Source organism: Chiloscyllium plagiosum, unplaced genomic scaffold (genome assembly GCF_037043375.1).
Source record: "Chiloscyllium plagiosum isolate Xiang-an unplaced genomic scaffold, Cpla_swu_hap1 HiC_scaffold_51, whole genome shotgun sequence".
Classification (NCBI taxonomy): Eukaryota; Metazoa; Chordata; class Chondrichthyes; order Orectolobiformes; family Hemiscylliidae; genus Chiloscyllium; species Chiloscyllium plagiosum.
The window spans coordinates 11,999,979-12,021,480 of record NW_028270189.1 but is presented as its reverse complement, the minus strand read 5'-3'; the positions used below and the strand labels follow the sequence as shown (position 1 = coordinate 12,021,480).

The 21,502-nt window shown below is 42.6% G+C and overlaps 1 long non-coding RNA gene across 6 annotated transcripts in view; it reads right to left on the bottom strand.

Moving 5' to 3' along the window:
* The window catches only part of LOC148135002 (uncharacterized), a 45,560-nt gene extending 40,460 nt beyond the window's left edge, over positions 1–5,100 (bottom strand). For 3 of the 6 annotated variants that reach the window (XR_015755520.1, XR_015755521.1, XR_015755525.1), the window contains exons 1-3: positions 5,014–5,098; positions 4,270–4,376; positions 1,477–1,559 (exon numbers count right to left, since the gene is read on the bottom strand). This is a non-coding gene — a long non-coding RNA (uncharacterized LOC148135002). Of the gene's footprint in view, positions 1–1,476; positions 1,560–4,269; positions 4,377–4,631; positions 4,737–5,013 lie in introns of those variants that run through there. The other 3 variants (XR_015755524.1, XR_015755523.1, XR_015755522.1) reach the window with 3 other exon arrangements.
* Between the last annotated feature and the right edge of the window lie 16,402 nt (positions 5,101–21,502).

Sequence of the window (21,502 nt, the reverse complement as noted above, 5' to 3'; positions counted from 1 at the left end):
ATACGGAAATGTGTCACTTTATTGGAGGCATTTCAGGAAAGATTCACGAGTAGAAAGTCCGGACTGCAGATGCTGGAGATCAGAGCTGAAAAATGTGTTGCAGGAAAAGCGCAGCAGGTCAGGCAGCATCCAAGCAGAAGGAGAATCAACGTTTTGGGCATAAGCTGAAGAAGGGCTTATGCCCGAAACATTGATTCTCCTGCTCCTTGGATGCTGCCTGACCTGCTGTGCTTTTCCAGCAACACATTTTTCAGCAGGGAAGATTCACTGGGATGATCCCTGGTTTGGATGGATTATCTTTTAAATAAAGGCTGAACAGGTTGGGACTCTACTCACTGGATTTTGGAGAAAGAGAGGTGATCTCATTGAGACAGATGGGATTCTTAAGGGGTTTGACAGGATAAATACTGAGTGGATGTTTCCGAGTGTTAATACTGAAAAGGGAGTCTGGAAACAGATTCTGGGTCAGTCGCGGAATCAAGGGTTCTGCTTCAGATTCGTCAAGTTTAAGGCGACACAGAGGCGGGTAAGGGGTTTCAGTCGCAATGGAGCTGGGGTGAGGTGGAGACAAACAATGTTTAAGAGATTGGAATTCCCTGGTGTTTGGGATTGTGCAGATGTCTGATCAGAAGGTCACCTTGGGGTCAAATATAACAGCAATATTGTGAAGAACATATTTCTGCCTCAGACAGTTACCAGGGAGAGGGAGAGGCTCAGCAGTAAGAGAAAGGAATTTGGAATAACAACTGAAGGCAATGGGTTTAACCGTGACAATGTTTCACTGGAGGAAACTGCAGCTAATCGAGTAGTGGGAATGTGATAAGCAGTTTGGTAACTGAGTAACAGTGGAACAATGGAGAGGGATGATGGGGAGGGAGAGCTGGGCAGTGTCAGTGTACATGTGAAACCTAACATGGTGCTTTTTCACAATGTCAACTCCTGGCAGTATGTAGGTGAGATAGAGGAGAGAGCAAGGATAGATACTGGAGGGACACCAAATGCAAGGAATTCAGAAAGGAAAGAGAGAGTGGAAATGGAGCAGGATTTTCCAAAAACCGTGAGGTCAAAAGGAGGTTTTTCAAAGAAGGGGAGAGAAGGGCATAACCAGAAAAGACAGACCGACAGAACAAGATCTGTGAATCGGTGAGGAGGAGGAGGAGACAGAGTGTTGGAAAGTCTGTGATTTAGCGAGCGTTGGGTAAATTGTTAAGATGAGCTCTGATAAGGCTTAACAAGAGACTGGAGAAAGATGTAGGTTTAGGACAAAAACCAGGAACACCACGTGAGGCAGTTTGGCTCAGTGGGCTAGTGGGAGGGAGGGAAGCAGCAGATCGGATTATCTCAGTCTTAGTGACAGAGAAACTCCATGTGCCCCTCACTCGTTGTTGGAGGGGAGGATGGAGGAGACAGGATGATGGACAGTGTTTTACAAGAAACAAATCCAGGGTTAGTGATATTTAAAATGAGTGAACAAACCTGATGTATTTAGCTTTTATCCAGAATATTAAAACAAACGACTGAAGTCCTGGTTCGAATCCCGTCTTGGCAGATGGTAGAATCTGAATTCACGAGAAATAACTGGAATTAGGAATCTCCTGATCTCCATGGAATCATTGTCAATGGTGAAAAAAATCCTGCCAACCTGACAGCAGCCCATCCAGCTATTCATTGTACTAATCACTGCCAAGTCTCAACACAGGAATGAAACTGAATGGACCATGTGGCATCTAACAAGGCACCAGAAATTGCAATCACAGAATCAGCCCTCTCAATGCTGCAACGTCCTCCTCACTAACATCTAGTTTTTGGTGCCAAAACGTGGAGAGCTGTACCTCAGACTAGTCAAGAAGCAGCCTGACATAGTCATATTCACGGAATCATCCCTTACAGACAATGACCAGACACCACCATCACCATCCCGAGATATCGAGAGTGTGGTGCTGAAAAAGCACAACAGGTCAGGCAGCATCAGAGGAGCAGGAGAATCGACGTTTTGAGCCTCAGCCCTTCATCAGCCTGACCTGCTGCGCTTTTCCAGCACCAGACTCTTGACTCTGACCTCCGCATCTGCAGTCTTCAATTTCTCCTAAAATCTCTGGATATGTCCTGTCCCACCGGCAGGACAGACCAGACAGAGGTGGTGGCACAGTGGTGTACAGACAGGGAGGATTCGCCCTGGGAGTCTCATGGCTCCTGCTGATTACCACGTACTGTCCTCCCTTGGCTGATGAATCAGTTCTCCTTCGTGTTGAACAACATTTGGAGGAAGCACTGAGGCAATAAAATGGTGTCAAACGTACTCTGGGTACAGGATTTCAATGTCCACAATCGAGACTAGCTCTGCAACAGAATTACTGACTGAGCTGGCCAGGTCCTAAAGGACATAGCTGCTCAACTGAGTCTGCAGCGGGTGGTGAGGGAACCAACAAGAGGGAAAAAAACATACTTGATCTCATTGTTATGAATTGACCAGCTGCAGATACGCCTGGCCATACAGTATCGGTAAGAACGACCATCACATGTTCCTTTTGGAGACAATGCCTTGCCTTAAAGTTGAGAAAACCTCCACTGTGTTGAGTGGCACCATCACAGTTCTAAATGAGACAGACTTCAAAGAGATGTAGGATCTCAAACAGGGTATCTATGAGGCACTGTGGGACATCAACAGCAGCAGAACTGTACTCCAGCACAATCTGTAATCTCATGGGGTTGTAAATCCTGCTCTCACCCATCACAATGGACAGTAAAGGAGGGCATGCCATGAGCAGCACCAGGCAGACCGAAAAATGAAGTGCTAATCTGGTGAAGCTATCAAACAGAATTACCTGCATATCAAACAGCATCAGCAGCAAGCAACAGAGCTAAGTGATCCAACATCCAATGGAACAGATCGGAGCTCTGCAGTTCTGCCACACCCAGTTGTGAACGATGATGGACAATTAAACAACTCACTGATGGAAGCATCACAGATATCCCCACCTTTACTGATGGAGGGGCCTCACACATCCATTCACCAGATAAGATGACAGCATTTGCAGCAATCTGCATCCAGAAGTGCAAAGTGGGATGATCCATCTCAGCCTTCTCCAGTGGTTTCCAACATCACAGATGTGAGTTTTAAGCCAGTTCGATTCAGTTTGAATAACATCAAGAAATGGTTAAGTCGTGCAAAGGTTACAGGCCCTGCCAATATTCTGGCAATAATACTGATGGCTTGTGCTCCAGAACTTGCCACCAACCAAGCCACGTACCGCTCCAGCACTGGCATCTACCAAAAATGCGAAACATTGCCCAGGGATGTTCAACACAAAAACACAGGGCAATCCAACCCAGGCAATTTCCATCTAGCAGTCCACACTCGATCAGCAGTAAAGTGATGGAAGTAGTCATCAACAGGGCTACCAAGCAGCAGCTGCTCAACAACAGCCAGCTGAGCGACACTCACTTTAGGCTCCACCAGGGCCACTCAGCTCCCGATTGTGTCACCGCCTGATTCACAACCTGACAACCAGCTGAATCCCAGAGGTGAGGTGAGGGTGATAGCTCAGTCCCACTCCAAGATCACTATTTCTAGCTGATTTCACCCTTGTCTCAGCTCATATACTTTCATCCACATTGTGTTATCTCTAGACTTCATTATCCAAACTCACTCCCTGGCCAGCTTCCCACATTCAACCTCCCTTTAATCTCAAGAACATCTAAATATCTGCTTGTTGATTCATCAAAAGTCTCCTATTCATAAGCAACAACATAGAGTCATAGAGATGTACAGCATGGAAACAGACCCTTCGGTCCAACCCGTCCATGCCAACCAGATATCCCAACCCAATCTAGTCTCACCTGCCAGCATGTGGCCAATATCCCTCAATTTAAATTTCTCACACTTGATTTAATTCCTGGCTGTGATAATCCCTAGCCTCCTGCACCACACACCCTTTGAGACCTCGACAACCCATTTTCTTTGAGACTCCCAACCATTTGTTAATTCATTACTTCATCTGTGTGGCTGTTTCTACAGTTGCTGAAGCAGCATGGTCTGAAATTCGCAGCCAAAATCTCACAGGTCTGCTTTCCACCTTTAAGACATCCCTGAAAACCTGCTTTTAGTCACCTGACCTAATATCTCCATCTCTGGCCTTATGTCTAAAGTTCTCAATAGTATTTTTGTGAAATTATAAGCATGATAATAAAAATACAAACTGTTGTTGATTTGACATTATTTTCAAATCATCACTGTTGCTGTAATGAATACTCTGTAATGTCTCTTACCCAACCACATTGTCGGAGCACCTTCACCACACAAACTGCAGCTGTACAAGAAAGTCAAACATCACCCTCTCCACAGGCAACAGGGTTTTGGCATTAATCACTGGTATCTGTGGAAGGAGAAACACAGTTGATGTTTCATGGAGTGCAAAATGGATTTACAGGGAATGAAAATGGTGCAGAATTTGATAATCAGAAATGGAAGGAAAATACATTTGCTTATTGGAGAAAAGAATTCTTGACTGTCAAAAATATTCAAGAAAAAAGTAATCTGATAATAGAGCAGTACATAGTCAGGGGCTGGGCCACAGTGAAAAACTCATTTGCAAAGGTCTATAAAAGTAATAATACAGTAGTAAACAGACCAAAAATACACCCATGGTTCGAGACTGAGGAAGCTAGATATTGACAAAGTGGTGATGAGGGAGCCCAGAGGTGAATCAGAGCAGTATGGGCTGCTATGATCACAATGACTCTATACCAGAGAAAGGCTGCACATGCGCCTGGCTGCACCTTGCCCCCTACAAAGATGGCGGCTCCGCACGTGTCCAGTGAATCGTTGTCCCGAATAAAGATGGCGGCGCTCACTCAGGCCTGCAGCCGCGCTGAGGCAATTCCCCATTTACTGCAAACACGGGACTGGGACGTTCAAATTTGTATTTTCCGATGCGCACAATTTGTTTGTAAAACCTCTCCGCTCATATCAACACAGTTTTTCTCCGCTTCCCTGTTTATTTCTTTCCTTACCGTATCCTTTCTCTCCACAACTTCCCGAGCATTCATTACAGCGACTCTGCGCCGCGCGCGAGGGGGATCACATGGTTTAGTTTAGCTCCGCCCTTCATTCACGTTGATTGGTTGGAGGACTAACATCCCGCTCGGTCCTCCAGCTCCGCCCACCGTCCTTTCATTGGTCCGGTGCTGACATCAATCACCCGGGTCCCTTTGTTGGCTAGAGCATGCGCAGTGTGTCCTGCTTTAGCTGATATGTTGGGTAATGTGATGGGAGAGTTTGCTGAGGGGAAGGATTCCCTTTGTGTGAGCTCTGCAGGAGATTTCCTTTATTCATGGAGGGAATTGCCTTCCTACTCATGACTGTATAGCTGTGATTGATGAATCAATGCCACCTGAATCAGTACATAAACACCACTTTTTCACAACATGTGAGATCTTTAGCACATTGTATCACACTCTTCTTTGGAAACAAAAAAAACATGAAACGGAGACTCAAGGAATCGGAGCAGGAGTAGGACATTCATCCCCTTCAGCTTGTTCCCCCATTCTATCAGATCATGGCTGGGCCAACCCAGACCTCAACACCTCTTTTGTGCTTGATCCGCATAGCCCTCAACTGCTCAATATTTCAAAAATCTATCTGCCCTCTTTTAAAATAATTTGTGATTGAATCATAGATTCCCTACTGTGTGGAAACAAACAGGCCCTTCAGCCCAACAAGCCAGAATAACCCACCGAAGAGTAACCCAACCATTCCCCTCCCACATTTAACTTTCACAATTGTTTGGGCGAGAAAATTCTACCCATTCACTGAGAGAAAAAATTCTTTACTTTTTCTAAAATGTATGTTCCCTTCGTAATATCCCCTGGTTTGAGACTTCACTGGTGCTCGAAGATCTAGTCAACATCTACCCTGTCAAGCTCCTCAGAATCTTGTTTCCATAAGATCACCCCTGCTCATCTATTCTTGATAGGTCAACCCTTTTGTCCTCAAAGCAGCTAAGTGAATCTTTTTTGAATGGTCTCCGATGTTACTTTATCCTTTATTAAATATGGGAGCTAACATTGTATACAGTACTCCAAGTGAGGACTCAGCAACAGCCAGTGTGGTTAACCAATCCTCAGTCCATGCTAATACATTACCCCGATACCATGAGCTCCTAAATTGTGCAATTAACTTTTATGTAGCACCTTATCATTTACATTTTTAAAATCCAAATACGGAACATCATTGGATTGCCCTTTGTCAGCCCTGCTTGTTATCTCCTCAATGAACTGTCGTAAATTTGTCAAATATAGTTTCTCTTTCACAAAACCCAGTCTACCATGTTTAATGATAAGCTTTTCCAAATGTCCTGCAATTTTTTCTTTAAGACTCGACTCTGTAGATTCTTTCAGTAGATTTGCTAAGTATCATTCCCCTCTCTTAAATCCATGCGGACTCTGTCCAATCCTGTCACTGTTCAGTAAGAAACTTGACTGTACTCCAATATAGTTAGTAAATGTATCTGTATTTATTTTTAAAAATTGATTACTTATAAATGCTGGACCCATGCAATATCAATGAATTAGTGACTCTGAATTTGGGTTATAATGTTTTTTTTGTTAATTCCTTTTCGTACTGTGTTATGCAGACAGCACCAAGTGATCACTGTTAATTGTGAGTAACTTTGAAAATAATATATTTTAAAAATGACATCCCAAAATGCTGCCTCATTATTATGCAAGGAGGATTTTGCATTCTATAGTTTGCAGATAAAATTGAACAGATTTTTGCTGCAATTTGGCCAGACTGCAGGTTACACCAAAGTGATAACTCTGTTGTCAAATTCTTACTTGACACTGCCCAAGGCGATACTGATGGGACTTCACTTTGCCATTCTTGTTCACCAGCTTTATTTCCAGGTTTAATCGTATAATCATTCTAGAGCTTGTAATTTTAGACAACTTCTCTTTTAGGTACATATGTAAATATCATACTGAAATGTTGCATGAATGGTACCAAATCTGAAATTAGTCTCTAATCTGATAGTAACATGCTCTGACCCTTCTGCATATGGATTGGCATAAGTTATGCCAGTTATTTTTCTGAAGCCTGTGATTCCTGATGAAGGGCTTATGCCCGAAACATCAACTCTCCTGCTTCTCGGATGCTGCCTGACTTGCTGTGCTTTTCCAGCATGACACTTTTCGACTCTGATGTCCAGCTTCTTTGGTCGTCACTTTCTCCTTTTATCAACAAAAATTATTCTTGGTTAAATCTTCTCAAAGTGCAATAGGAATCAATTCATGAAATTCATATATCTCACATTTACCTTTACTATGTGAAGGCTACGACATTACTAAATTATTGTTAATAATTGAAACCGTGCTGACAAACCTGTGCAATATCAGTGCCTCAGCTTTAGAGTTTTTCTCGATATCACGCAGCTGCAGTATTTTGTTTTGCACTCAGCTATATGTTGTTCTCACTTGTTTCTTTGTGAAAGATTACAAAATTAATTTGGATGAATGAACTTATGATTTCTTTCACCAATGTTGGGAGAAACAAAAGTTCAGTATTTCAAGTCTGATATGTAAAATAAACTGATAATCAGTAGAAAGGGTTTAAGATGGATATGGAACAAATGCTGGCAAATGGGACTAGATTAATTTTGGATATCTGGTCAGCATGGGCAAGTTGGACTGAAGGGTCTGATTTTGTGTTGTACAACTGTGACTTCATTCTCTCAATTATTCAAGAAGTTAAATACTTCGATGAGGAAAAGGAGAATTTACGCAGAGAATGCACTTGCAATGATGATTGAGGTATGTCAAACTCACATTGTTTCATGACCTTTTCCTCTGGTTTCTTCAATGAACAAACTTGTTTTATTATCTGAATAACTATGGATCATGTGATTTGTTTCGCACAAAATATTTCATTAGGATGTGGTGAACTATTCAGAAGTGTTCATGTTTAAAATTTAGGCAGCGTGATTGTTCAGCAAGAAAAGGTTAGCATTTTACTCCCACTGAATCATTGCTCTATATAAGGTAACAAGCTTTTTGTCTGTTCTGGGCACTGAATATATGGAAGTCAATTCTGAAGGAAAAAATCCTCGTCGGTAATGTTCCCACCTATGTGGAGTAATTGCTTCTGGTCACTCTTCAGGTTATAGAGGCTCGGAAAGAAATGAGTTGGCCAAAGTTAGCAACATCATTCAGATGGACTATGCTCATTGGGGAAACTTGCAAGATCTGTAGAAGAAACACATGTTTCAGAGTGTATGCAATAAACCGGAACATTGTTTTTTTTCACAGTTTGGGACCCGACTGGAGCAGCAATGAAGCTTGTATTGTTTTTTAAATTTCTGAGCTTGCCAAATTATTGTTGGTAAATGCAGGTGACTTTATCAAAGCACATTTCACACTCTCCAGCCAGGAATTTGATCCCAATTCTGTCAGTCCATCCATTCCTATGGATTACAGGTATTTTAGATGTGAGCATTTCATTTAACTATTTGAATTGAATACTTCAGTGGTTACGTCCTCTTGGATTCTTAATTTCAAATTACTCAGTGATTTTCTGTCCCCCCTGAATTTGCCAAGCACTGGGCAGTTCTGTAATATTCCAAATATTTACAATAGATGCATTCACACTATTGAAGGCAACCTGGCAGATTTGAATACCATTCAGGTAGTCAACACCAATACATAAAGCTACTTATGAATTGCTTACTGTACACCAACAACGCAAGCCAAGTATTAGTGAAACCACAGATTGTTTCCCATGGATTCCCAAATCTAAACAGTGCATTCCAGATATGCTCACTATCACCATCTGGGAGCAGTCTCCCAAAGTGCTGCTCCCAGAATTTAGAAAGTGCACACACTGTCCTCCAAAGCTAACTCTGCTGTCACAGGCTTCACTCTTATTGTATACAATGACATTTATTGTCCAGTTCTTTAACGTGACAAATGATTTTATAAGTAATTTATAAAATACTTTAAATCCTGAAGAAATGTGATGTCAGCCCTTTGTAGAAGTGAATGGAAAGTGTGATGTTTGCTTGACCTTTGGCTCTATGTATCAGACTGAACCGAACCTTTAGCAAGATGTGGGATGGTTCCCACCCACTGTTTAAAAAAGCAAAGATTCCTCGCAATACTGCTGAACTTTAATCTGGTGAGAAAAAGTGAATAGAATGAAATTAGCAACTAAAACGTTTTAGAGAAAATATTGGACTTAAATTAATAGGCATAGACAAAGTCAACAGAGGTTTATGAAATAGGAATCATATTTGAGCAAAATTATAGAGAAGGTATCAACGCAATACGATTGGAAAATCAGAAAGATTTTTTTGATAAATCCCCAAGCATTTTGTGCAAATTCGAATTCTGTGGGACTGGGGCTAATATATGATCATGGTTTTAGAATGAGAGAGCTGACAGGAAACAGTGAGTAGGAACAAAACAATGTTTTTTGAATGGAAGGCTTGGAGGATATAACAAGGATCGAGATTTGGCATCTAGCTACTCCTAATACACATCATATTTTTTGGTTGAGGGGCTCAATTGCAATATTCCCAAGACCACTGACAGCACTAAATGATGTCAGCTTGTGAGTGGATGAGGAGGATGTAAAAATGGTTCCAAGGTGATTGAGACAAGTGGAGTGACTGGGCAAATACCTGGCAGATGGAGAGCAATGGCAGAGATGACAGGTTATGTACTTTGATGGGATCAATTGAATGGCAGCCCATCATTTGAAAAGTGATTGGTTGAAAATTTTGAGCAATAAATGAACTTATGCTGCATTTTAGTTTTCTTCTGCCCAACCTTCCGAGTCCATGTAGGGCAGTGAGTTCTGAACACAGAAGTCAATACTGGGAATGGCAATGGCACGCTGTATAGAGTGAACATAGACCCAGAAAGTGGGGAGCTGTAACAGTGAAAAGAATCTGGATCTCCTTGTTTCCCAGTCACTGAAAGCAATATTGCAGGAGCAGAAAGCAGGTAGGCAGATAAATGGTGTATTCACCTTCATTCCAGGGGGATTTAGAATACTGGAGTAAGGCTCATTTACTGCAACTGTAAAAGGGTGGGACCCCATCTCGAACATTGTGCAGTGTTGTGTGCAGTTTTGGTGTCCTTACCTAATAAAGGGCAAATATGACATTGAGGGTGTGCAGTGAAGGATGACCAGACTGATCTCTGGGATGACAGGTTAGTTGTGGGAGCAGAGTTTGGGGTGACTCGGACTGTAAACAACGGGCTTTAGGAAAATGGGTGGAGATCTCTGTGATATATAAAACTCTGACAGAGTGTGACGGATTTGAAGCAGAGATGATATTTCACTTTATAGAAAATGGTTCAGGAATCGCATTGCAGTCAAATCATACTTAATAAACAAGCCGAAGGCCCATCATGTTTAAACATATTTTAGAATATGAACATTGTGTGGGGAAAACTGCATTGAGGAAATGTTCCGCCATGAATTAGCATGGGGAAAGCTCAATGTGCTGAATGACCTCCTCCTCTCCCGATGTGTCTGTGCAGTCTGTGGGAAAGCTCTGTAAATGTTGTCACAAGCTCTCAGATGTTAGGAAGGATGTCCATGCAGGGTCAACAGGACTGTGTTTCCCATTCACTTTTCTGATAACGAGGTTGATGCCGGATGATCTGTCAGGTTTTATCCTTTAAGACATCAGGGAAGTTTGATACTATTGCGTGTCTCACTTGGCCGATTCAGAGACCATGTCTGTGTGTCTGGAGTCACTTTTCGGCCAGACCAGGAAAGCACGGGAGATTAACTTCCTGAAAGTACATTGGGGAAGGAGATCGATGTTTACAATCAACATTGGACACTATTACTGACACCAGATTTTAGGTCTCGATATTTTATTAATTATTCTTAACTTCCACCAGCTGCCAGAGCATTGGCCTGGTCTGGATTCGTAATCCAATGTTATGTCCACTACAGCACCATGTCCACATGGGGACCGATCAGAAACCACACTGACCTGATCATTTTGGTGCTACTTTCCCAACAATTTGACAGTCGAGATGGGACTGAGGGTGTGGTAATTGGTCAGATTGTAATTATTCTCCTATTCAGGGACTGGACATAGTTGAGTAATTTTCCTCATTGCCAGGGAGATGTCAGAGTTAGAGATGGAATGAAACGTCTTCCACATGGGCACGGCTTGTTGTGCAGCACAAGTCTTCAGTCCTATTGCAGTAATGGAGTAAGGGTCCATTGCCTTTGTCGTATCTGTCGTGTTCAGCTGTTTCCTCATGAACGTACAGCGAATCGAATTGATTGAAGGCTGGCGTCTGTGATTCTACAGGAATCATGATGAGTGTGAGTTGGACCATCAACTCAACAAGTCTGGCTGAGGATAGTGCAGACACCGCATCATTGACTTTTTTCAATGACGTACAGGGCTGTTCAGATATTTAGGATGAGGATATTTGTGGAGTCCTCTCCTCCTGCAAATTGTTTAATCATTCATCGACATTTATGTTTGGATTTGGCAGGACGACAGAGCTTAGATCTGATCTGTTAGTCTTAGGATCATTTCCCCTCTCCATCAGACATTAGTTCCGCTGGTCGGAATATAACCAGTTAAGTGTGGTAGCTTTATTGGGTTGTCACCAGGTTTAGGTCCACGTGATTTAGACCCTGGCATGTTCAGCCACACTCATCACTGAACCATGGATCGGCTGATGCTAATGGTAGACTGATGAATTATCGTCGGGAAAATATTACATATTGTCATTGAATACAATTTTGTTTCTGCTGCTGCTGTGGTCTACAGCATCAAATAATAACCCAGTTTGAGTTGCAATATCTACAATTCAATTCTACTGACTTTCCCCCAGTTCACACCGAGACCCATTCACCCATCAGCCCTGTATTCTCTACCTAACCTGGTTTCTGATGCGGTAACACTTGCATTGTCACATTGTCATTCTGCTGAGGGCCTCTCCCTGGTGTCACGCCTCTAATTTGTTACTTTAACTCAATCCATTTAAAGTAATGATCTAAATCGTTTCTCTTCCACAATGTCACCTTCTGTATTGGAATTGAATGTGTTTCCCTCTGTTTTTCTCCTTGACCATGATTAAGAGCTCCGTAGTGTCAGTGATGCCAGACTTATGTTGTTTAAGAGTCAAGGAACTTGCGCACCATGCGTTATTGTTCAGTTCCCAATATTCGTCACTCCATGTTGGACAGGATGTTTGAGCATCTTTGACATCCTACATTGAAAATTATCCAAAAACAGAAATTGCTGAAGATGTTGCAGCATCTTCTGGAATGAATGCAGTGTTAAACTTTCAGGTCCAGTGACCCTCGACAAAGCTCCCAGTTTCTCAAGCAATTTTGGCATTTTTATTGCCAGTATCCATAGTTATTTGTGTTGTGAAAATTTGTTCTGTGCCTATTCATTTCTGGAGAAACTCAGCAGGTCTGTCAGTATCTGCAGAGACAGAGAAACAGCGTTCGCATTTCAAGCCCAATGTGACACTTCTTCACAACTGAAAAGCATTGGAAACTTGGTTTTTTAATAGTTTGCCAGAGGTGACAGGGAAAAGAGGGAGTGGCAAAGATAAACCGGCTTTTAGCAGTAGTGAACGAGAAGCTGATATAAAATGGGTTTAAATTAAGGAGTAGGAGGTTCTCTCTATTGAGTGCAAGATAAAGAAGACACAAGCACACAAGGTCATAGGGAGGCCAGGAGGGAGAATGTTGACTATGTGGCATTATAAAGATCTGGCCATAAATGCGTTTTCACTGTCGAGATCATCACCTCCTTTAGACAAAGGATATCAGGTGCTTGACTTCTTATTGGCACTAGTAAGCGTTTCATGCTGCCTTAGTATCGTAATGGGGAAAAAAAACAAATCACAGTATGAAGTTTGGGCTCAGTATTGTTTACCTGTCATGTTTACTATAGTTTCAAATTTGCACTATTTATCTTTAAATAGATGTTCTTGAAGTTAGTATTGGATGGAGTGTAGAAGGTTGAGGGATAACATTAGAGAAGTTTCTAAAATCATGAGAGGTATGGATAGGGTGAATAGCCAAGGTCTTTTCCACATGATGGGGGAGTTCAGCGATAGAAGGCACAGGTTTAAGGTGAAAGAGGGAAAATTTAAGAGGGATGCAGGGGCAGTGTTTTTACACATTGGGTGGCGTGGGTATGGAATGAGCTGCCAGAGGAAGAGAGGTAAATCCATGTACAGCTAAAACATTTAAAACTCATTTGGACAAACATATGGATGGGAAACATTTAGATGCATATGGGCCAAATGAAAGCAGATGGGACTCGCTTAATTTGGAAAACCTGGCCAGCATGGACATTCAGAAAAGCTTCATGCAGATTGAGTGAGGTTGTGTGAAAGATAAATTATATTTTGCCCTGTAAAATCATGCAAAGTACTTCTGGAGATGCCTGGGAAAGTAACAAGCGGATTTGATAAAGGGGATCTTTTAGACACCAGGCTTTCCAGAGTTTTTCCACAAGGTATTACAAAATAAAAGTGCTTACACAAGACAGAAGCTCGTAGGATTACGGAAAATGTGTTAACATGGGATAATGATTGCTTAACATATAGAAATCGGACAGTCAGGATTAATGGATCGTCATGATAAAGGTATATCAGTCCGATGGCATCAATTATTTACACTCTATACTGATAGTCTGAAGGAGGGAGCTGAGTGCAATATACATTCGAGTTTGAGGATGACACTGAGAATCAAAAGGCAGGCTGTTATTTAATAGAGAGAACTTCCAGAAAAAGAACAGTACAAAGGGATTGGAGTGTTCCTGTGTATGAAACATAAAGTCAGCATGTTGGGGCAGCAAATAAGTAGGTTGGTTCATTAGCCGGCTTCCAGGGATGAAAGGGTTGTGTTATTGAGAATCTGTAAAATGGAGACGCGATTATTCATTGGGGTTTAAATGAATGAGGAGTGATACTGCTGCAAAATACAAGACGTAGAAGGGACTTGAGAAGGTAGATGTTGAAAGGTTGTTACCATTCCTGAGTGGAGTCTCGAACTCGAGGACATAGAAATCGATATTCTATATTCGGTATTTATCTGAAATGCAAAGTGATGTCTTCTCTCAGAAGGTAGTGAATGTCTGGAATTCCCTAACCCAGAGAGGTGTGGACGGATACAAGGTTTCGGGAAGAAATTGGAGTCGAGCCCTGGAGTAGATCAGCCATGTGGTATTTAAAGACAGTGCAAGCTTGAGGGGCCGAATACCCTATTCTTCTTACTATTTATTAATTTCACATGTTATGCTTTTGCAAAGTAACTGGTTATTTTCCGGGAAGTTGTGTTATGTAATGCTACACTCGGTGAATGAGGATTTGTTTGAGTTAACGCTGGGTAGGGTATGGGGGCTGTATTCACAGTAAATCTGAGTCTGTGACACCACTCACATCTGGAGCAGAGGTTGCGGAGAGGGGAAGCCTGGAAACATAGATTGGGGGTGACTGTCACTTCCTCACCCAGCCTGGATTTTCCCAGTACATTTCCAAAACTGCACCTAACCATCGGAGTGGCCTTGATCGGCCCCTATGTAGCAGATCCAAAGGGCTGAACGGAACATCAGAACACAGAGCTGAGGGACACGAGTGGGCCATTCGGCCCTTTGACACTACTCCACCAGTAAATAAGGTCATGGCTCATCTCATTGTGGTTCCAGCTGTACTTTTCTCTCCATGCACCATTATCCCTGATTCACCTGTCTATGGAAAATCAGACGAAGCCAACCTTGATATAATGTAAAGATTCAGCCATCCCAAACTTCTGGGAAAGAGAATTCCCACTTGAATGAATTCCCACTTTGTGATTTTTTTCTCACTACAGTTGTGACAGAGGATGGAGGGTGTCACTCTTTCCTTTTCTCGTCCCACTCTTCCACTGCTAACAACAAATTTTAAATGTAAACAGGTTGGTGATACGGCCGGTAATAAAGGTCTCAGACTGGGTCAGGTCCAGTGATAAGAACAAGTCAGGCTTAGTTCATTACTCAGCCACAGGTTACTAACAGAACTAACGGAGGTGTATGTTGGATCTGTGGGTAGCATTGCTGCCTCACATCACCAAGGAGCTGGGTTCATTTCTAACCTCGGGCGACCCTCTATGTGGAGTTTGAACATTCTCCCCGTGCCTGTGTGGGTTTCCTCCCAGTGCTCCAGTTTCCTGCCACAGTCCAAATATGTGCAGTTTAAAGTGGATTGCCCATAGTGCCCAGGGTGCATAGATTAGGGGGGTTAGTTATGGGAAATGCCGGGTTACATGGATAAGATTGGTGGGGCACGTCCAGGTGGGATGCTGTTTGGTGAGTCAGTGTGGACTTAATGGACGGAACGTCCTGCCTCCACACTGTCGAGGTTCTATGACAATGACAATAAATTTGGACTATACAAACGACAATACTAGACGGCGGTGATCCACAAGGTCTGCTTTGCTGGGCTCTACATCAACACACGGGCAAAGTGATTCTCTAACCCACCCCATCCCAGCCATTTACGTAAAATTCAACACTAAAAGAGCGATAGCATCTTTACTAATCCCGATTTGTCAAAGTGAAGTGACAAAACATGAGGAAAGGATCGAGTAAGTCCCAACAAGCATCGAGCATACCTGAGGCCATAGCTGCAACCCACTCTGCTCGTTCGATGGACCAAGTTACTCACCAGGCCTTGGTCACTGAGTTCATCAAGTTACGTGAAACGAATGAAGGCATGATTGAAGAAGGATTCAGCCGTGGCTTTAGCCGCTCTCAGCCGTGCTCCAAAACATGAGCAGCAACTTGACAGCCTTGGAAACAGAACAGACGATGCTAAGCGGCGAACTGCAGCGACAGCGACTGTGATCGATTCCTCTTGGGAGAGGATCCTCACCCTTGAAAAACAGTTCTGCACCTTAACTGAACAAGATGACGAGCGCGAGAACAGGGGTAAGATGAAGAATATTCACATCATCGCTTTGCTGGAGCGGACAGAAGGTGGTCAGCTGGTGAGTTTTTTCAAGAACTGGCTGCAGCGATTCCTTCACTTCGAAACTGAGGAGGGACGGGTGAAGAGGGAGACAGTTACGGCGCGGAAGTCAGACTCAGACCAACGCCTTCATCCCGTCCTTACGCGATTACATAGTTCAGGGGACAAACAAAGACTTATGGAAGCTTTCAGAACCCAGTGGAAAGATCCGATGGGTTTAATTCACGAGGGCTCCAGGATTATGTTCTTTCAGGACTTTTCAGCGGCGGTGATTCAAGAAAGAAAATCTTTTGATGAGATCAAAAGAAGGGGAAGGGAACTCTGGATTCAGTATTCCTTACGGTAGCCAGCGGTGCTCTGTATTGCTTTCAATGGATCCACGAACTCGTCTGACTCTCCAGAGAAAGCGAAAACTTTGTGGACATCTTAAAGTAAGCTGGATATTTAGATAATCATGTTTCTCCTAAAGAAATGTTGTTGGATTTTTCTGGTATTAACCAGCATTAAATTATAGTCAGGAATGGGTAGAGTACTCATTTTTAATTTCTTCATTGGTATTACTACTCGTTTCCTCTTTCTTCGCTCTTATCTGGGGTGCAGCTCAATCTGGAGGGAGTTGCAAAGGTAGTTGCAATGGCTAAGTGCCGACCGAAGGGCAGTTCAAGTCCGACTTTTGTTGTTAATTGCCCTGGATTCCATATTGTTAGCAAGCACAAGATAACGTTTTGAGATATGTAAGCTTCCCCAGTAGGAGGTGGGGGGGGGGGGGGGGGGGGGAATTCCCCAATCGAGTGTCTTTGGCGTTTTGAATATTTCATTCTTTGGTTTTTTATGTGTTTAGCTTTGGAAAGTTTTGAGAGCTTGTTAGTTGTAGTAGTTTTAGTTTGTACTGTTTTATAGGCTCAATGAGTCTTTTTTTTCATTAATGATCAGCGATGTGTAATTCAATGTGAAACTCTAGAGTTGAAATGTTGCTACAGTGCGTTATGGATAATGATGTGCTTAAACATTGTACCTGCAACATTAAGGGGAACCATCTGCCAGTAAAGAGGAAAAATGTACTTTCTAGTCTTCAAAAAGGGAGGGTGGATGTTGTCCTATTGCAGGAGATGCACCTTGATGACAAGAAACATTTGACGTTATAGCAGGGCGGGTTTGATAGGGTTTATTTCTTGTCTTTTAATACAAGGAGTGGGGAGAAGCCATACTAGTGAAGAAGAATCTTCCATTTAAATTACTAGATTGTATTAGACACTCACGGAAGGATCATCATCCCCCAAAGACTTGAACTGTGGGAAATAATACAGTATTTTGAATGCTTATTGCCCCCTGGCGCACCCTATTAAAATCCTGGCAGATGCATTTTCCAAATTAAGTTATCTTGCATCGTGGCACATGATTGTAGAAGGAGATTTCAACTGTCTGATGGACACACGGTGGACAGAATGTCCAAATGTCCCCCAATACCCTTGTTATAATGTAAGCAATTAATGGGTTTGTGTGCAGAACTAGAGCTGGTGGATGTCTGGAGGCAGATCTACCTCACAAGTAGGGATTTTATTTTCTTCTTTAACCCGCGCAAATGCCACACGAGGGTTGATCTCTTCCCCATCCCTGCAACAATTTTAGACACGGTGGCATCCAACACAATTGGGAATATTACCCCAACATACCTGACCCAGAAGTAAGATAGAAGCAACATGAGATTATGTTCTATGCAGATGAGGGTCTTATGATTTTTTTCAAATCCCACAGTTTCAGCAGCTCACGTGATGCAATGCATTAATTGTCTTATCGCTTTTCTGGCTATAAGATTAATTTTACAAAGTTTGTGGCCATGCCTATGGGAGGTCTCAGGGAAATACCTGATGTTGAAGGCAAATACTGGTTTTCTTTCAGATGGTCACGGGGGTGGTTTCCCTCTTTCAGTATGTTCAGTACATCAGTCTTAAATCATTTATTTAACGTGAACTATGTCCATTTTTTTGACAAAATTAAACAAGACCTTCAAAGATGGGAGGCACTTCCAACATCCTGGTTAGGTCGGATAGCTGTCCTTAAAATGAATTTCCTTCCTTATTTGCTATACCCCGTGTGAATGTTTCCTTTGATGTTTCCCAGACAGATAGTTAGGGAACTTAATGGCTGGTTGAGCTCTTTTTTTGGCATCGTAAGCGACAGATTGTGGGGACTAGATCTCCCAGATTAAAAGCTATCAATTAAGCTCTTTATTATCCTATGTTAGTGTCTGGGCCACTGAGGACTCGGTGTCAAGACAGTTAAATATCGAACAGTCTCAGACAAAGTGAACCCTGACTAGTCTGCTGGTCTTAGACAAAATAACAACATTTTTGGAGTATTGCCATAACCCAATAATTATCAATACTGTTAAAGCATGAATGACAATGCGTCAGATAGAGGCAATTCAACCAAAACCATGTTTCTTACCCCTGTAATTTGTATCCCGGGTTGTCAACCAGGGATAATGGATTCCAGATTTAAACTGTGGGTAGCCAGGGGCGTGCCTTGCTTGAGTGATTTAGAATTAGTAGAATCCCTACAGTGTGGATGCAAGCACATGGGCCCAGCAAGTCCGCTTCGACCCTTTGAAGAGTAACCCATCCAGACCCATTCCCCTACCATCCTATATTTACCCTGACTAATGCTCCAACCTACACATCCCTGAACACTACGGGTGATTTATCAATAGCCAATTCATCTAACCTGCACATCTTTGGATCCTGGTGCTGTGAGGCCGCAGTGCTATCTACTGAGCCAACATGTGTTATTTGAGGGAGAAAGAAAGACATCATTTGATCAAATGACTCATAAGTATGGACTACCTAATAGGGAAATCTTCTGTTTTTTTTTCGATCAAAGCTTTGATTAAAAAAAAACACAGATTCTTACAGATCCGATAGAGAGAAGTGGATGCTTATTGCTTAGAATACACTCTCTGTCAGTACCCTTTATCATTAGTTGGAGTGTGTCCCCTCAGACGAGACTGTGCAGCTTTGTGATGTCTGCGAGAGAGTGTTGAGAGTTCAGAACACCTCGGAGAGATGGGAGGACATTTGTGAAAATGCTTGAAGGATTTTGATCTGTAATAGGACCCATTCCATGCAGTTGAAAATTCTTCATAGGGTCTATCTGAACCCAGATTATCTCCCAAAATTCAAAGTGGGATTATTTTCAGCATGTCCGAAATGCAGAACGACGACAGGCACTCTTACTCATTGCTTGTGGTCCTGCTGCAGGCTTCATATATATTGGAGCACTGTGTCAGGTGTGATAGAGTAGGTCGAGGGGACTGAATTGGAGATGGACTTGGGTTCTCTTTTCCTGAGCCTGCCCAAGGTACTTTACACAGATGCACATGTGAAAAAATGCCCTTACTTTCTGTGCTAGGAAAAACATTCTGTCGTGTTGGATGTTTGAAACCACCACCCCCACCCCCACCCCAAACACCCACCCCGGGTCTGTTGGTTCGATGTAAGCTCTTCATGGAGAACACCCAGTCGGATTTTCTCACCAGTATGGTGCACTAAAATACAGAGATTTATATAAGATATGGCAGACCTTTTTGGATTACCGTGATACAGGCTTATCTGCCACTCTCAGAAGGGGTTTATACACCCTTGACGATATTATGTAATGAATCTTATATCCAGAGAGGAAGAATAATGAACATAAAAATGGATATCAATTAATGCCCTTGAAGAACGTGAGCTATCATTTTGTTACGATGAACTGCATTATTTATTCTTTATTTATTGTTTATTTTTGTTTTTCTTCTGTCCGTTTAGTGTTTTTAACGTGTTTTGTATGTATATACACATGGGTGTAATTTTTATCAGTTATTTGAGTTGTGTAATTATAATATTAAAAATCTTTTTTCAATAAAGATATTTTTAAAAATATTAAAATGCTAACATTGGTAGAATAAATGCCACAAGAACTCTCATTCGAGAGACCACTCATGGTGGTTTATCCTGAAGATCACCACACCTCTGGTGATGGGGTGAGGTTGAGAGAGCGGCCCCTTCTTGGTAACCTCTGTCAGTGTGAGGAACTGACCCTGCGCTGTTGGCCTCCCTCTACATCACAAACCTGCCGTCCACCCAACTGAGTGGGAGACAGTATAACTGTTACACACAGAAACAGTCACAGACAAAGGATAAGAGAACAATTCATAACAAGGAAAGTGGTACAATTCAGGATAATGGCTGAGGGTAAAACGTTCTCTGCTCGAAATTGTATTTTATAACAAGACGTGTTTAGAAGCTATTTTTGGTTTAATATCATTAATTTGAGTCAAGTGAAATAATCAGAATTACTAAGTGTGATCTATAACCATAAAATATGCGTAGATTTTTGTTTGGTCGAAGTAAAGCATGCTGACCCTTGCATGCAAGTATATAATTGATGGAGTGTACTGTGTGGAGAGTGTGTTCTATGGGAAATGCCCTAAAACAGGAGCTTGAAGAAAACTGGGGTAAATATACCTGATTGCCATCTGGACAGTGACAGAAACCCAGGGGGTAGAATGACTGAAGGTTCCTGTAACACGGAGCTGAGAAAAGCATCAGATCAGCCGAGGAAAACATCAGATCAGCACGTTTGACGGGCTGAATGGCCTCAACATAGTTTGAAATGTGAGTGATTTGGAAAACATTCTCTCTATTCCTTCCTCTTATGTGTTACACACTGGGGAACTGCCAGTTTCCTGAAACTGGGCATTATTTGGAACACTATCTGAAACATTCCATAATTGGTATTCTCTGGAATATTCTCTAACTGTATGGGGGGAGAGAGAGAGAGAGACAGAGAGAGAGATAGAAAGAGAGAGAGCGAAGCTGCTGCATGCGGCAGTGAAAGTGGTGGAGCATGAGCCTTGTACCTGCTATAACAGATATACAGTGAGTGTGAGGGAGCAGAGAGAATATGGTGACTCTGACCCTGACAAGCGGGGAAGGTTGTTGATGCTTGTCCTGTATTGTTGGACATTTCTTCAGGCCGCAGATACTGTACTGAGCTAGGTGGTGAGCACAGACCATGCTCAGTGTGTCTTGTGGTATGGTCCCCTCTGGGAAGGGAATGGTCCCCATCTATACTAGCCCATCCACGACGCACACCATGCACCGCCAACAAACTGTGGTAGAATTTCCCCTTATCTACTATGCTCTGGGTAAAATGTACAGGGCAGCTCCAAACTGAGAAAGCTCAGCTGTGTACCAGTTGGCCTTTGAAAGATTGCACCAGTGCCAGGGAACACGGAATATCTCGGGGCATCCGGGCGACTGTGATTACCTCCAATCATGATTGGTGGGAGAATCGGGCTGGCATTCAATGAGAATGGGGTGGGGTGGGAGGGGTATTTAATGAGGTGAGTTCGATAAGAAACGAGCTCAGCCTCGTGCAGACAATCCCTCTGTCACACTCAATAAAAATGACACTGTGACAAATTACTGTTTTAAACAGCTCAATGAGCCGAAGA